Source organism: Bison bison, unplaced genomic scaffold (genome assembly GCF_000754665.1).
Source record: "Bison bison bison isolate TAMUID 2011002044 unplaced genomic scaffold, Bison_UMD1.0 scf7180017858189, whole genome shotgun sequence".
Taxonomy (NCBI): domain Eukaryota; kingdom Metazoa; phylum Chordata; class Mammalia; order Artiodactyla; family Bovidae; genus Bison; species Bison bison.
In genome coordinates, this window is record NW_011488762.1 from 21633 (window position 1) to 21881 (window position 249).

Sequence of the window (249 nt, forward strand, 5' to 3'; positions counted from 1 at the left end):
TCTGGTCTTACATTTAGATCTTTAATCCATTTTGAGTTTATTTTTGTGTATGGTGTTAGAAAGTGTTCTAGTTTTATTCTTCTACAAGTAGCTGGCCAGTTTTCCCAGCACCACTTGTTAAAGAGATTGTCTTTTCTCCACTGCATATTCTTGCCTCCTTTGTCAAAGATAAGGTGTCTATAGGTGTGTGGATTTATCTCTGGGCTTTCTATTTTGTTCCATTGATCTATGTTTCTGTCTTTGTGCCAG